Source organism: Varroa jacobsoni, unplaced genomic scaffold (assembly GCF_002532875.2).
Source record: "Varroa jacobsoni isolate VJ856 unplaced genomic scaffold, vjacob_1.0 scaffold_338, whole genome shotgun sequence".
NCBI lineage: Eukaryota > Metazoa > Arthropoda > Arachnida > Mesostigmata > Varroidae > Varroa > Varroa jacobsoni.
Window position 1 is genome coordinate 95,211 of NW_019213240.1, and position 15,408 is coordinate 110,618.

Consider the following 15,408-nt stretch of genomic DNA (forward strand, 5'->3'; position numbering starts at 1 on the left):
CCTGATGAGCAGGCCACCTGGCCTGAGTTTGGTCCTGCTTATTACATTCGTTGTGGGCAAACTGCGTAAACCTGTGAGCAATCATTGACGTAAAAATTTATCCGCGAGATAAGTTAGAAATAATGGTGGCTGTGAAGACGATAATAATTGCTAAACGCTGTATTACATACGCGAAGAAGCGGATTGGGCTTTCCGATGTTTTTTTTGTTGTTGTTTTTTACAGAGGGCTTTTAGATTTAAATTGATGCAAAGCTAGAACAGGAGAAATTGCTTTTATCAAAAGTGTTGTCACAGTTCGAACGACATTGACACAAAAAAATACTTTTGAATTTTGTATTTGACGCCAATAGAGCTTTAATGTAATTCAGCTAAATAGTTCAGAGTTTGTAACAACGCACACGAGTGAAAGAAAGTTAAAGACTGGGACTCGGTAAGAGTCCCACACATATAAGCTTCGAAGGAACGGGACTTAGTATATTTAGCCGACAGAGTGGCAACTTAAGTCCCGTTCCTTGTGTTGGCTAAATATATTAGGTCCACTTCTTTCTGAAATCCACATGAACCTCATAAAGAACTGCTTTAGCCGGAACCTTTTTAGTCACCCCTCATCGACAAAACAAAATATTGGCAACTTTATTTCTATAGCCGAGCTTTATTGGCCAAAGTCTTCTTGTTTTCCCTGCGTCTTTCTGCCACGACGACAAATGTGCAGATATAAGCCTTAAATACATCAGCTTATCATTATAGCCATCGAGAGAGGAGTCGAAAGCTAGCAGACGTGGTTCATCCTCTAGACATTAAACGTTGCGTGTTCCTCTCGTTCCGGTTTCCCCAAAGGACTGTGAGCGCATGGCGTGTCCACGCGTTCGAAATTGTGTATCTGTGCTGCTTCGTTTGCGGTACACTTTCGTATCTGTTCATGTGTCTTCTCAAATGTTCGTCGCAGCAATAAAGTTGAAGCACTTACCATCCGTCAGCTGCCAACGGAGACTGAGGATAGGCCCCTGTCGACAGTAGTCTCCGGCAGCTGGCTTTTGGCAAGCAGATGAAACGATGCTGGCATTTCGTAAGTCTTTATTGTAAAACCCGCTCGTTTGTCGTCGAGGCCTTTTTGCCTTCACAGTTGGTTCATTATCATTCGGTCTCCTTTCTTCCATTTTTGCCAGTCAGCCTGCCGAGTTCCTTTCGGTGCTTCTTATTTTTTACTTCAGAAGCCTGTTGTCCTGTGTCACCTTATCCTTCCCATGCACTCTTAGCGCACTATCCTGTACTGTCATTTTATGCCCCGACCTGTTTCTATCTTTCTTGCACTTTCGCTGTCTGTTCGCATGAGTCACTTTCGTCGTTGCTTTTCTTGATTCGGACCACCAGACGTCGTCGACCATCGCCGCTTCATGCTAACCTTCTTTCAGATCTCTCAGTTTCTTAGGCAGACACAACGTAGAGTGGCACTCCTTTCTTCCAAGTGCTTCAGGATGTCGATCCTCCATCCCGACAGACCCGTTCAGGTCTGCCACAGGTTTCTCTGTTTCCCTGTATATACTGACGGAGAAGACAGACGGTTTCACACAAATTGGCGCATGTTCTCTTACAGATATTCATTGGGTGACGTAGATGGACCCATAGAGCAAGGACTTTCAAGATCATGCACCACAAGAAACCGGATCAAATGGCTCGCTTGCTGTAGCAAAAGCGGCGGCGGCGGCATTCGACGCTGGCCACTTGACGAGCGAACGCTTTTACTTTCAGAAACTATCTTTTGCTTCCTTGTTTTTTTAAATAGGAGCGGGCAAACGTTGGCAGAGCTCTTTATTTTACGTGTGGTTCAAAAGCCCACAACGAACTCAGGTTCGGGGTTCTATCTTTCTGCTGGTTTTTGGCGGTTTTTAGATTCTGTTTTGGCTACGTTTGGCCGGCGGACAACAAACGGGTCGGAGAGCTATTCGGAATGTACCCGGATAGTCTTTTCTTACAGGTTTTTCGAACTGACTGAGTGCGTCACCTCTTCCACCTGGTTTGCCTGCTACCTATCTGTTTGCGTGTCCATGTGCCTACTGGCCGGCCCATATTTTTCGCGCTCTCCAGCCGTCGAATTTGCTAGTGGCCCCTACAGAAAAATACGCATTCACGCTGACATCTGCGTATACAACATAATAGAGGGAAAGTACTAGGTATGCGATGTACAATGTACGCCACTCCACCCTACTCAGCATCGTTTTTTTAGCAGAATAGCAGTGAATCAGAAAAAAGGAGGCCACACTAGTGTTCCTTCATTCACACAGTCATTTTGGCAGATTTTTCGGGATTCGTATGATGCCGCCGTTATCGTTGTTGTTGGGGGGGCCCGATTGTTTGAGGGGCGGACCATGAATGCTGCTGGCCTAGCCCAATAGAGAGCCAGGAATGGAGGGAACTCGGCCAACGCAGAGACTGGTTCACTACAACCGCCAATACAGAGCCGCAATACAGACTTAGCAAAAGGAAACAGATGCGGTGTGTGTGTGCAGATCGCTGAATGAGCAGGACATTGATCAGAGGTTGGAAATTGCGGCTACTGGATAGAATGTTACGGTAATGGCGCGCTACAATGCTGGAATCGACAGACTGGCCCGCGTAGATGGCTAGTATAAACGGTATAAAAGTAATGGGAAGCGTACTCGTCTCCCTGCTGCCGGGGCCTGGAGAACTGTCGTGGAAGCATGGCTTTAAGAGCACAAACACTAGAAGCTACAGAAGGAGCAAGGTGGGTGACTTGGCCAGTCGATACGGTTGCAATACTGGCGAGCTCCTAGCAGAGGCTAAACGATGGGAAGAACATTATCTAAACAGCGAACGTTACAAATTTTGTCTAATGGCAATTTTTCTTTGCGCAACAACAGCTAGAGTTCAGGAGGAGAGAGAGGGAGAGAGAGGGGGGGACAATTCAACGATCCTTTTGTCATTCTGTTCCACCACTCGACAACTCACGAAATGAGAATACGTTACTCGATGCCACCCCTCTTGTTTAGAACACACAATCATCACAGCCACTGCCACCGTTACTGCTGAAGCCATACCGAAGACTTCGACGCAGCAGCAGAATTGGCAGCAGGAGTTGGGAAACGAAGCTTACTGGCTGCTTGTAGGATTGCCCTCTGCAGCAGCAGCAGCAGAGTCAGGTACCGTTTGCTAAACAACAACGCCAGCCTGTTACTAGCGGCTGTTCCTCCCTACTGCATCATACGGCCTGGCATAGCTTCGCCTGGCCTCTTCTTCTCCAGTCTGGGCGATACCTTATGTGGGAACCTCGGCAGACGATAACGCAGTCAAATTCAAATCGATGGGCGGGAATTCTGCGGATGCCTCCACTCCTGCAGGGGCTGCCGCTGCTGGGAAGAAACCGAGGTAGAAATCTGAAATGCGAGGTGCCATTTCTAAAGATGGCAATGTTCCCGGTTATCCCCACAATCCCTCCGGACGCCGTCGTTCTCACGACATCGGTGGCTATGGTGGCACTTTTGAAAGCCCCAATTCGCCTCCTCTGTCTGTTTCCCCTGCCTTTGATGCTCCGCGGCTTCAATGAGTAATCCAAGCGCTCCTCAAGAGTAGACTGTGTCGTCCCTTGAGGTCGCTTAGCTTTGTTAGCTTTCGAGCGGTCGACAGCGAGCAGACAAACTAACCGATTGGCCTCCGATTGTCGAGACAAAAACAACAACGTAGGTAAGTAGGCGGGCAGACAGGCAAACAACAAAGTCTGCAAAACCACGACATTCACGCACGTCCTGCAACGTGATCAGACGTCGGCCCTTTCCTTCGTAGCGTTTCCGTCATGAAAAGTAGAAAAGCGGCTCTTAACAGTACATTCTATGAGATATCTATGCAATGTTACAATGCCAGGAGAGGGATTTACGCAGACAAGATGCTTTAGACATATACTGATATGCATCGTATTGTCGTTGCTAGGTCACTATTTGCTCTAGGCTGGTGTGCGTCATTCGCTATACCTCCGTAACAATTCAGTTAGCAAATATGCGAAATCCACCAAAGTGATTCTTCTATGCCACAGAAGAGTCGAGGAATATTTAGAGTTAAATGCACTGTAACAGCAAATTTAAACGTTGACACACATTTTAAAGCAAATCTTGAGGTGTTAATAAAACAAAAGCTAAAGAGGTAAAGGATAGCAGTTCATAATATTATTTACATTCATGTTACTAGATGAGCCCTGAATAAGAGCTCTCGAAGTTCCTTATAGAAAACAAGTCGTCTATCTCATATTTATAACAAATACGAGATCATTTTTTTTTTTTTACTCATACTACATTACCATCCTCGACTGCCAGCACGACGGCTTGTAAATTTAGAAGCCAAACAATGCCTCGTCTGAATAAACATGTAGCAGGCTTGATTACAGTACGTAGGCTTATATATCTATAAACGTCTACATAAAAGCTTGCCATGTCAGTGAGCTTTTGAAGTAAACAATGAACCGTTCTGCTCATTTAGATACTAGCAATCAGCTCAATCTGTTCGAAATCGGATCATAAACATCTATTTCCCACTACCATGCTAGCAATATCAGCAGCTGCACGATGATATAATTAGTACTGCGTGTGATCTGCCCTACATATATGTCTGTGCAAAATATATGCAGTACGTCCGCTCATCTTTCCTTTTTTCTTTTACCCCATCCTTAAATCACACCTTAGTCCCACACGAGGAATACGTATAAGCTTGTCTGCGCTACGGTCGGTGGTCATATGCACGAAGAGCATGATATGCAATGCGATATGAACGACTTTCGCTGTAGGCGGGCAGATAGCGATCGTTTGCAGCGTTTTTGTTTATAGATGGATATATGGGCTTCCATGACCTACGTCTGCCTCTTCCTTGGCGTCTTTGTTTTCTTCGTTTCTACGTGAGTTGGCACAAAGCTGCGAAACAGCTACAAGCGTAGAGAGAGAGAGAGAGAGAGAGAGCATAGTGTGGCGTCGATTGTTGCGATACAACTCTGAAACAACGCGCCGGAACGCTCACAGACAGCCTCTGCAGATCAGACGTGATAGGAATTTTGAACGTCGACGGCAGCGCCCCCTTCAAGGCGAAACGGACAAACATGAGATAAAACTGACAAAAACGCGGTGATGCTAAACCTTAGGTCGTCTCACCTCACTACAGTCTAGAACCAGATGAAAATAAACAAGGCAGTAGCGTCAGACAAGTTGTTGTTATAATTAAGGTTGTCGTTTGCTTTTAAACCTGGCCTTTCGTTGCGCAGTGGAGTCCTGCAGTTGCTAGTCCATCTTTTGACAAAAAGTAAAACACCGAAATGGGAATTAGGAAAATGTTCCCAAGAGGTTCGCTTAAAAAAATTTGCGCCACAGATTCGCGGATAGCTTCTATCTGTCACACTAAAGCACCCACTTATAGCTCTGAAAAGCGGCAACCTGCGGGTAGCACCCAATCCCCAGTAGACGGAGATAAACAAAGCTCCCAAACGTAGTCGAATAAGGAAAGCAAGGGCTGTTTGATTTTGTTTTTTTTTGCAAAACACGAAAAAACACTAAGCAACAAATGGCTAAGCGGAAATTTGCAGATAACGCGGCATAGTACGGTGAAATGTAAATAAAAGTACAGGGTATCATTACAACTGATTCAAGGATAGGTTAGATAAATCGAGAATATGCATATCTACAAGTTACTAGAAGCTGATTTCGTCTTTATGGCCGCCGTTCCCGAATAGGTTTGTTCAGTACTATTAGTTTGCCTACCTATCGCCCCTGTTCAGCCTTTTCTACCTGTGAAACAACTTATAAAAACGTATAGCGATAAACGTGTCCTCATTCAATACACCTGGAACATGCATAACATATACTGCATATGAACGTATTTCAAGTAGCGCGTCATGGCGCCAGCAAATCGCGAAGCAGCAGTAGCTACAACGCTTTACCGCGCTCCACGTCCTTAAAACGCGCTCTCGAATGCGGGCGATACCGGTGCCGTATACGCCCCATAGGCTCCCTTGGTTCTCCAGGGTGCCCATAGACAGTAAGATTACCTGCCTAGCACAGAAAGCGGCCACCGATAACTCATTGACAGAATCGATAACTGGCTCCACACCTGCTTCACTGCGTAATAGAAGAAAATGGTCGAAGTGTCCGATGGGGTCTTGGCGCCGGCACAGGAAGAGAGTAAGAGAGAGAGACTTAGTTGGTTCGGAGGGGTACGTGTCTGAGAGAGAACAAGTCACAGGGAAAGACGAAACGTCGTGTATCTGACTTGTAACTGACGTCTGTTTAGCCGCTTCATGCCTTCGCCTAGGCCTCTTCTCTACCATTCTGTCAGTTTCATTATTTGCCCCTACTAAATCTCTTACAAGCTTGTTCAGCTAGCTATACACCTGCGTATGTACTTACCTTGTTGTTGTCATCGTCGTTGTCGTTAAGTAGATGAGTAGTAGCAGTATCATTATCTCATCGGTTATCAACTGTTAACGTTCGTGCTTGGTCGCTGGTGAACTGACGCGGGCCAGTGACAAGCCGGGGAAACGGTGCTCAACCGACATTGGTAACAGCGCAGTATCGGTCCGGCGACGCGGATGGTGGCCTGCCTTCTACGAAGCCCAAAAGCGCCTAGAAAGCCGTTATGTAGTTGCCTGGCCCACCGGACGCATGCGTGGTCACGTTAGACAAACTCGCTCGTCTGGAAAGTCCCGCGACCGACAATCTGTCTCCCCGTTTCTGTCTTTCTGAATCTAAACTTCTTTAGTCACTCTCACACTCTTTCAGTCTTCCGCTTCGCCTTAGTCTAGGAGTACTAGAAGTCATTCTCACCCACAAGGATACTTAAGAGCGGGCCTAAAACCAACGCGCTAGCATTCGTAGGGCTAGCGCCAACTATGCTGTAGCTTCGCGGCTACTCACTAGCATGGAGCTGACAGGAGGTACCGATTACTGGAGGGTAGGTTGCTTACCTGTGAAGAGTGAGACAGTTTAGTTTCTAGGATGTGCGAGAGAACACGAGATGGGTATCACGCCAATGTTGGTTCGGGCACGGGACCGAGAGAAAAGGCCGTTGTTCCCGGGGGTATTTCAAAGGCAAATTTGGTTGGGGGTAAATGGGGCTAAAACGAGGATGTTGAGAGTGAAATGCGCCTTCTTTCATTCTTTCTTTCTCTTTAATTCTCCCTGTTTTTCTTTCTCCTATGTGCGAAGTGTCTTTCATCGAGTGCTGCGTCTGACGGGGCAGACAGCTACCGTTCCGGCTGTGCGACTGAACATCGGAACAGTTCGTCCGCTCAGACACTTAAAAACACGCGTCGCAGCTGCCGTTGTTGTTGACGCCGATCATTGTTGTGGCGAAATAGTCGCAGTGGTCGAGGCTTAGCACCTGTCCAGGTAGTCTGCAACTTCGCTACGGTGAAGGGTAGTTGGAGGCAACGCCAGAGATACAGAGAGCGAGAGGGGAGAGAGAGAGAATGTTTAATACGGGGGGAGAAGTGGGGTGCAGGAGAAGGGAAAGCGAGATAAATAGCGAGAGGTGTAAGGGAGGCACGCAGAGACTCGACCTGTTATGTGGATGTGGTGGCTGTAGCAGCGGGGGGGCCATGCGGAGCTAATATAGATTTGATCAAAGCGGAAGTCTATGAACCGAAGAGCGAAGAGGGGTAAAGCAGTGGCAAACCATTGATCACTAACCGAATGACGATTCCACCACAGTGAGGGCTTGTACACTACTGAAGTTTGATATGAGGTCCTTAGAGATGGCTGGAGAAAACTCTTCGTTTTACTCTTGCAGAGTCTGCTGCTGATATTCAGGTAGCTCCATTCTGAGATATCACAAAACCATCATTCTAATTAACTTTATTTTGAAAGGTACCATGGCGCGGACAAAATTACTAATATTGCTAGCGTTGCAACTAAGGCGATGAAGATACAAGGGTGTGGCCGATGAATTTATAGAGAGCGTTACTTTTGACGAACTATCTTGTGGTGACTCGTTGTTGTAACAGAGTTTCAGAAAAGAGTTACTTTGTAGGAGCACATGGTTGGGCCGCGAGTGTACGGGATCTTGAATTCTTTTTAATTGAAACACTCAAAAGCTTCGTTAGAATCTGCTCTGTGTTAGATGAAACAAAAATATGATCTCTTTCAAAAGAAAAATAGGCATTAGGCCTAATTTGACATAACGGTAGTATGTTTTTGCTTGTTTCTTTAAGCAAATTAAGCAATCGTATGTCAGAGACATTCGAAAATTTTGGCGGAACCATTATTGTAATAAGTCTTCACTTTACCTATATTACAAAAATTTCCAGACTGATTACAGTCGGTTTATCCTAACAACGTACGTTCATCTGCTGCTCCGAGTCAACGTAAACATTGATTTTTTTTTCTTTCGAGCTAAACACTTTGCTAAAATATTGCGCCCTCTATCATGAGGAATATACTCTGCTATTAAAGGCGTGTCGAACTTTACTACACATAGTTCTCAAATATATATATAGGCGTTTTCATAAGTATATAGATGCTATAAACGTTAGCTTTAAGTTGTACGAACGACCTATCATTCCAACGCGTTCCAACATGAGCACGACGAGACCTAGGAAATGCGGGCCGTAGATCGGTCCCTTGCCTGTTAATAACAGAAAAGGGGACAAGATTTTTGTAGTACGTTTACTCAAACTAGCTCAAGTCTTACACCAACAAGATTTTATCGAAACCGACCTATTATTATAAATCAAATAAAGATCACATAATCGGGATAAGGTTTTGATGCTCTCTGCTTAGGTCTGAGTGTCATAAATGAAGAAAATCGAATTGTATCTGTTTTTACCTACCGTTATTTTAAAAGCCATTATATATGTGTATTTTTTATATACCGGAATAATCAAATTTTATAGTCCTAAACTAGGTTTCCATTTTACGATCAGGTAATTAAGCGAGAACTCTAATCAATTTGAGGCGGCCGTATTTCTACAAACTTTTTTTTTTATATAATTAATGTTATAATTTAAATATATGAAAAGAACCATTTGAAAAAAAAAACTTCCTTTTTGCCTTCAAAAAAAATATAAATAAACCTATTTTTAAAGAAAAATTCACTCTGCATCACCCACGGAAGGTATGATAAGATGTTGGTAGCGTTTAGTATCTTTCGGTAACCAGGACACTCAGACAGTGTTCTTAAATATGTGATGGTTGATAGGTGCATTACCGAACATAGGTAGGCTTTAATGCAGGCCAATGCCACGTGTCATGCAAAACAGTACAAACCAAAGACGAATTTCCCCTTCATCCAGGATATTTATACCTTAAAAATGATATGAGCACTGCTTATGACATAACAGCATGGGATGTGCGATGGCGGAATTTCTTACCTGCTAGGAGTACACTTAAATAGTCAGCATTCAATATGATACACTAGGCACTACTCGAAGTGTTTAAAATAAAGGCCAATTCTTGGCAAGGCAAAAGCTTCGCTGTGGCCACCGCAATAAATTTCAATAGAACATTGAATCTCATTGGTAGGTTTACTATAAGCCTCCTAATAGACCTCCAAAAAAAAAACCGACTACCTCGAGGTTTCTGTTTAAAAGCGGACTTGGCATTGGTTAGAGGATTAGTTTATAAAATAGTCAGTATTCTCAAAAGTTACACGCCCACTTGGCCCGGTGTGCAGTGTCCATGATACACATACTATCTGTATAGTATGTATTTAAGTTATGTTAATCTGAAACATTATCGGAGCAATCTATGTAATAATATGAGGAAAAGTTGAGGCCCTATAGAAGTAGATCTGTGCATAGCAAATCAATTTAATAAAATATTTAGCCGATTTAGATGCCCTCGTATTAGATGCCGACTTATTTCACTAATAGAGTGAAATAAATCGGCATCATAATAAGAGGAAGAGGCACTGTGAGAAACATCTACTGTGTATTCTTTGTTGGACAGAATATTATTCACGGTTTCAAACTCTTTTCAAAGCGTCGTCAAGAAGGAAGTCTTCTGTGGTTCACTCCGATTTTATCGTTTTTGATGTTTGACTGAACTAATAAAGCGACTCATTAAAACAAAGATCAGCTTCGGCATAGCCGATAGTCCCCGCAACGGGAGATTTTGCTGCTTCAGACAGATAGACAGACGGTAACGGTATTAAATGTAGAATTGTGCTTCTTTTCATTGTATCTTATTCGGGATATTTCTGTGTAGACGTTCACCTTAGAAAATATTAACGTACTTTCCTTTCGTCTAACTTCGATCGCTCGCCTTTACAGGTAAAATTCAATTCTTAAACGGATTATGTGGATTTATCGTGGTCTAACTCAATATCTTCATTCTCGTCTCCCCCTCTGAGCGCGAACAACACTTCTCGTTTCCTCTTCCTTTTTATCATAGTTATTTGATATACACAACATGTTTGGTTTGTTCTCACAGATTATAGGCGTAGCTGCTATGTGTGTTATCATCATCCGATCTTAAAGGCGTCCACAGTTCACTTTAGGAAAAACAGTACACCACCGACAAGTCCTGTAGTCCTATTATCCTCTCATGCTGACTGGCTCAGTGTCGCAAAAACCATACACCATAAAACACAAATACGATTGGGTAACCTTCAGGTGCCACAGACGTACACAAAGTTACACTGCAATTGTTCAAACGTACATATTATAAAATTGTATTTCGGCAGCTCTTTTGTACCTCATGAGAGTACCTCTAGCGAACTCTACCGCGGCCAAGCCAAAAAACAAATCAGGAGATAAGCATTCAATGAAGGCCAGGCAAATGTCGAGACATGGCTCCTTTTCTCTCGACGTCTTTCTCTATAGAGAATGAAAATACATAGGGTGCAATATCAAGTAATGTTTTGGGTAGGCAATCCATAGCAGCGGGAAGACCAGAATGAGCAGCACTCGCTGTTTGACCGAGTAGTCTGTAGCTAGCGCCGTCGGAGTGTCGACGCAAAACCACTTGCTTTAGGCGTGCCACAAGGTTCAGCATTCTTTTTATCTCGTTTTACAGACAAAAAAGCATAGAAAGACAAAAAGATATATTGGCTTCTGATTACTAGTGCGACCGTAGATGTTGGGAAAATACCGTGCGTCACAGGAGTGAAGAACAATGGCTCAAAGGCACCGTTTGCCCGTCAGCAATCGCTAGTAGTAGTAGTATTGAGAGATTTCGTTGTACTAACGGTAAGAGGTGACCCCTGGGCGACTATGTGTCCCTGAAGAGAACGTCCGTTAATCTGTTGTTGAGAATGGTTTGATTGGGCCAGGCGGTGATCTCTTGCTTGTCGTCGTCGTCATAGGCCGTCCTTGACTTAACGTCACGATTATTCGATCGGCGTATTTGCTGCTGCTGCTGTTGTTGTTAGACTAGACAGGGAAAACAGACCGGTAGCAGGAGTATTGAGCCAGCAGGGGGCGGGGCGGGGCAAGCACGAGAGCGGACAGGCATAGAGCGCTAGCCATCAGCGTCCAGCCAGCCTCGCCAGTGTTCAACTGTTCCTCTTTATTACTCCGGATGGATCCATGCGATGACATGGCTGGCTTGTCTTGCCACTGTGCCATGTCCGCCAGCTACCTAACCAGACGTACGATGGCGAGTTAGCAAAGCGCTGTTGATCCTACCTTTACGATTACTATGGCTGCCATTGCAGCTGCTGCTGGGGAATAAGGAGGCCACGACGCAAAGCGACGGACCGATTGTAGCTCAGCCAGATATAGCCAAACAGACACTAGCGTCATCATTGCGGTCGTCGTGGGCCATGAACGCAAACACACAGTGCAGCTGATGCCGCCGCCTCCAGCGCTCGTTTGGTTAGAGGACGGAGACCGGGGAAACTTGATATCCAACGCGTATGAAGGGGATAGACGCGGCTGCGGAACGCCCTTAATACAGACCTACGCTATTCACATATACATTGCTTCTGTCTACCAGTGGACAGACACCACCAGCTTGAGCGCGCTTAGAAACACTCTTCAAAACTTCAAGCATTGGCGACAGATTGGTAGCCATTTCGTTGCCAGGGGCTGGTGGCGTTCGGCATTTGATAGCGGCCGATCGTATCGTCATTTCCGACAATGGGTGAACGCTAAAAAGCGCATCGTTGTCGGGGAACCCGTGTATATGTACGCGTCTAGATATGCGAAAGTAAACGGATAGCCACAGACTTACGGGTTAACTACGCGGCACCCAGTTACGTTGCGTCGTCTCAGCTACCAATACTGCTTCACTCGTTATCAGAAATCATAGCGGGGAAGGGGGGCGTAGCTGAGGGGACGTGAAACATTCGTTCGTTGGTACATGAATCAGTCTATTGAGTAGATATAGTGTAACTATAGCGGACAACTGAAACTAGTTCTCCGATGCATTTGTTTACATGTGTATGGGCGAGTGCTAGATTAGCGGTTGTTTTAGCATAATTACTGTTGATTGGAGGCGATACGCGTGAGCGTTAGCGGTGCCGATAAGCAAATACATACAGCTATATAACACCGAATGTCTCCACGGGATATGACTGAAAAGATAGAAAGAGGGTGTTTTATATACCACTTATTTTTTTGCCTTTATAATGTCATTGGCGCTTTACGAAAGGCATCATTTAAACAGCCACAACCTTGGCATTATCATTTTTACTATAACCTTATTATTATTATTAGCCATAAGCCAGGTGGCATTTTGAGCCGTGGACATCGGAACAGATTGTCGCAGTGTTGGATAAACGAAGGACGGTGCCGCGAATAAGACAACACCCTTTTGAATTACGAATCATCAACAGGTTACCTTACCTTTACGAGCGTGCGCTCCTTTAAAGCATGGCCGCATCAAAAACATTTCGTTTTTTCCAGTATGTAGCACACGGTGCTTATAACGAACAAAAAAAAGGTGAATTCTTTGTAAAACACATTGTCAAGTTTATTGTTAAATCCATTCTGGGTTCAACAATAGATCGAATGCTAGGTTCGGGCTCAGAATGTCTTTCTACTATACAATCTGTTTCATTTCCTGACTTCCCTCTAATCTTAAAGTGGTTCGTTAGCCTTTAAAATACAGCCAGCCGATATTTAGGAATGTCAAATTGACGGCTATGCTATTATTTTTCTTAGAATTTTTCAAAAACTTCTATCTTGTAACATTGCCAATCTTTGCATGACGTTGTATGATATGCAATATTACCTACAGGTTTCCCAATAACAACTGTATTGTACAATCCTTTTGTTAATGAAGAAAACGTCTCTATCGTATTGTAGAATGGCACAAATGATGGAGAGTTTGTCTAGCTCGAACTCGCGTAACGTGGGATCCTACTTGTGTCGTTTTACGCATAGGCTAAATGAGGACTTAACAAGCACTTTTAGTTGAGCGCTACTCGCAAAAAAAAAGCTCCTTTCTACAGCTAACAGCTTCACAAAAATTAACGTATACGCCGTGGTGGGAGATGGAACAGGCGAATGGAGCAACAGTTTGCCCTTCACGGCAGGGGTATCCGTTGGCCCAAATGCCACCAAAGAATCACGTCCAAACACCTAACTTGGATAAACAATTAGGTTTTCGCAGAATCTTTCTCTAATGAAATGCCATTAGAGGAGCAAGACGGAAATTAGCATGATTAACATATGAGAAAAAAAAAAAACAGGTAGAAGCGAATAGTGACAATGAAGGTTTTTTCTTAAATTATTATTATTTTTAGGTTAACTTTTGCACTTCTTAAAAATATTGCCGAAGTTCAACTTTGTCTCGAGCTCAGTGAACTTCACAGCTTTTTTCTTTAGCGATATGCAGATCAGCCAGATCGTCGTCACAATACTACTCACCCACGTAACTATCACTGCGTCTTCGAGGACTAATATAATCATTATGTAAATCTCACAGATGTGACTTTTCTCCGTTTATATTTTTGACTATGTGATGTATGTCTGTGTGCATGTGTATATACCTGCGCTTAGAATATATCGTGTAAGCCTATTGTGTGGCGAATCATATGCTCATGAGAAGAAAATGAAAACGCCGAAGCCACTGAGCGATGCCCCTTTACAGCGTGACGATCAGCTCTCGCTAGCGCCGTTTCTCTCCGCACCGAAGTGAGAGCATTTTTGTTAGGCGGAGCGCAACAACGTGTTGAAGTCATGTCCTCGTCGCTGTTCTGATATGTTCCTTCGGAAATTTCGAGCTCATTGGCTAGACATTGCCAGCCATGCTTGTTCCCTTGCTAGCTGCCGCTTTGCTTGGCGATTTGATCAAGCCCCGATTTCTCACAAAGGCCACTCGTTCCGGATGGTAGTAACGAAGCAAAGTCCGCTTCGGAGCCAAATAGCTCAGCGCTTGAAGCCAGTATAGTATTCTGTGAGGGTGCAAGGGTGGTATTTGAAGGAACACGAAATGAATGTGGCCACCTTACTACTACTGGGGTTAAAGCGGACCATGTTGTGGTATCCTCTTCGTAGCCGGCAAGAGCGGCACTGGCTAGAGGCAACAGAAGCCTGGCCACTGCATGCTGTTCTCTGTAGGGTACGGTTACGTACGCCATGCTCATGATAGAAAAGAGAGAGATAAGCAGCGTTTGCATCGCTGTAAGCAAGCTTCGCCGATGGACTGCAGCGGCAGAGGCAGCGGGGATCATCGCAGTTTGGCGCCACTTGATCCTACGTAGGAAAGAACGAACTCGAGTCGAAAGGCGGCGGGCTTCACCCCCTGCTACGGGCACACCGGCGGGGAAAACAGATCAGGATAGACTACAGCCCTACAGCCTGAAGTATAGCAGTTGCCAACAAAACCATCCAGCCATTGCTGGCTAGTGGTAGTCAGCTACAGCGAAAAAAGGGTCGACCGACGGTCCTGGATGCGGCCGAACTCCCTCAACATATAGAGTTCGGCCGGAGGGTTGTGTGGGCAGTAGATATAGTAGGAAGCAAGCGATGGCATAGGGCGGAAGGTAAAACCCAAGTCTTCTCTATGCCTCCCTGCCTGTCACGCTCTTCTTTGAGAACGGGCGTAAGAGGGGGATACGAGATCTCGAAGGTTTTTTGTCGGCTTCTTCCGAAAGCCCGGGTCGACGTTTTTCTCGCCACCAAACAGAAGCAACAGTCAAAATGAAGGAACGAAGCTCGCACCCGAGGCCACAGACGAAACGGACGGGAACGATGCAGTCCTGTGAAGTATCCTACGCCGACGGGAATATCGACCGTCCAATCTACTGAGGAAAAGGCGCCGAAACTCCACCTTGCCGTATTTGTGCTAAGACGGCCGGCCTACTAGTAAGCTAAAGCAAACTAAGTCGAATTGTTTTGACAACCGAAAACGTTGTTCAGTAGCCTACTTTTTTCGTACTACAGGAACTAACGTATTAGATATAAGCTAACTTTTTAGTCTTTATAATGAACGGATGGAGATAACTTGATGAAAATCAATCCAAGCCACAAATGGC

General features: G+C 44.8%; 1 protein-coding gene and 1 long non-coding RNA gene across 5 annotated transcripts in view; one reads left to right on the top strand and one right to left on the bottom strand.

Annotated features, from left to right (window-relative positions):
• LOC111259485 (solute carrier family 13 member 2) overlaps positions 1–15,408 on the top strand; it is a 65,882-nt gene that overhangs the window by 24,100 nt on the left and 26,374 nt on the right. The window lies entirely within an intron of this gene.
• LOC147753628 (uncharacterized) lies at positions 17–6,996 on the bottom strand. The gene is made up of 2 exons (XR_015310614.1): positions 6,396–6,996; positions 17–71 (listed from the first exon to the last, which is right to left on the bottom strand). It is a non-coding gene; the product is annotated as an uncharacterized LOC147753628 (long non-coding RNA).